Source organism: Octopus bimaculoides, chromosome 14 (assembly GCF_001194135.2).
Source record: "Octopus bimaculoides isolate UCB-OBI-ISO-001 chromosome 14, ASM119413v2, whole genome shotgun sequence".
Lineage (NCBI taxonomy): Eukaryota > Metazoa > Mollusca > Cephalopoda > Octopoda > Octopodidae > Octopus > Octopus bimaculoides.
Window position 1 is genome coordinate 50,920,241 of NC_068994.1, and position 2,042 is coordinate 50,922,282.

The window sequence follows — 2,042 nt, forward strand, 5'->3', positions numbered from 1 at the left end:
ATATATATATATATATATATATATATATATATATATATATACAAATATATATAAATACACATATATATATATACAAATATATATACATATATATAAATACACACATATATATATATACATATAAACGTCAAAGACTTTCCGTATTCCCGAGCGTCATACTAATATATACTTTTGTTATTTACACCACCTGTCCTCGTCTGTTGTTATTTTTTGTATATTCTCCCATATATATATACATACACACACACATATATACATTATATATACACACACACATATATGTTTTATATATATATATATATATATATACATTATATATATGTGTGTGTGTGTATATATATATATATATATGTCTGTGTTATGTGTGTGAGTGAAAGAGAGCCTCATACATATGGAGAAGAAGAGGAAGAATGTCTACCAAACAGGTGTAAACTATAGAAAACAGAGAGAGAGAGAGAGAAGAAGAGTGAATAATAGACAACTGATAATGCATTTGTGAATGTGTGCCTGGAGAGCAAATGAATGAGGCAGAAACACACATCTATGCTATAATAAAGAATTGTATAAAAAATAGAATGAATGTTTCTGTTTGTGTGTGTGTGTGTGTGTGTGGTATATATACAGAGAAAGAGAGAGAGAGAAAGAGAAAGAAGAAAACAGTGAGTGGATTTTAAACCATTAAAATGATGTACATTTTAATGGTTTAAATTTCTGACAATATTTCGTTCTTCCTGACATTGCTGTAAATCATAAAATTGTTTGTTTTTTTTTCTTTTCTCTTCTTTCTTTTTTTTTTTTTTTTTTTTTTTTTTTTTTTTGAAATGTTCAGATAATATTTTTTTTTTAATTTGAAAAAAAAAAAAAAATTTTCACCATTTTATTATTCTTATATTGTTTTTGTATATAGAGGTTTGGTGGTGCTGGTGGAGGTTAACATTTCTCTGCCAATATTGTTTTGTTCTGCAACAGTTCACATTTGTTTTTTGTTTGTCTTTTTTTTTCACAGTGGAATTATTAAGAAATGCTATTCACAACCATATTTCTTGTGCAGTTGCAATCATGACTCCTCAATCTATATTCCACTCCATCTAAATTCTAAGAACATCATATTACACCACCACCAACAACTATCACTACAATTAATAATAATAATAATAATAATAATAATGGTTTCAAATTTTGGCACAAGGCCAGCAAGTTCAGTGGAGGGGGGGTGTAAATCAATTACATCAACCCCAGTTCTCAACTGGTACTTAATATATTGACCCTGAAAGGGTGAAAGGCTAAGTCAACCTCGGTGGATTTCAGAATGTAGCAATGGGCGAAATGCCTCTAAGCATTTCGTCCAGCGTGCTAATGATTCTGCCAGCTCACCGTCTTAATAATAATAATAATAGTAATGCAATACCAGGCAGTGGCTCTCATGGCTTCTGATCTTAACTGATTGGAAGTGTTATCATGTACATGTTTTATTTTGGTGGTAAAAGATGAACTAAAGCAGATATTCTGCTCAATACCACAGATTTGCTTATCAGTTGAGCATGTCCATGTCCCTTAGTGGCTGATGATATGTGCATCCCTGATCATGAGCAGAGGTAGTTGGGGAGCATCATAGCCATGTGTTCTGAAGAATTCTTTGGGGTTTGAATAATTCGCCTTTGGAAACATGGGTGTTTTGCCTAAGCTCCACACAGTGGGATTGAACCCCCACATCTTGTGGTTGGGAACTGCACGGCCATGCCTGTGCCTATAAGAGAAGTAAATATATATATTTATGTGTGTTTATACATGTATATGTATGCATATGTGTGTTTGTATGTATATATGTATATAAATATGTATGTATATATATGTACATAAATATATATGTACATATGTATATAAATATATATGTACATATGTATATAAATATATATGTATATATCTATATAAATATGTATGCATGTATAATATGTATTCATGTAAATACATGTGTGTGTGTGTGTGTGTGTGTGTGTGTGTGTGTGTGTGTGTGTGTATATATATATATATATATATATATA

General features: G+C 30.3%; 1 protein-coding gene across 1 annotated transcript in view; it reads left to right on the forward strand.

Annotated features, from left to right (window-relative positions):
• LOC106874731 (E3 ubiquitin-protein transferase MAEA) overlaps window positions 1-2,042 on the forward strand; it is a 99,582-nt gene that overhangs the window by 94,461 nt on the left and 3,079 nt on the right. The window lies entirely within an intron of this gene.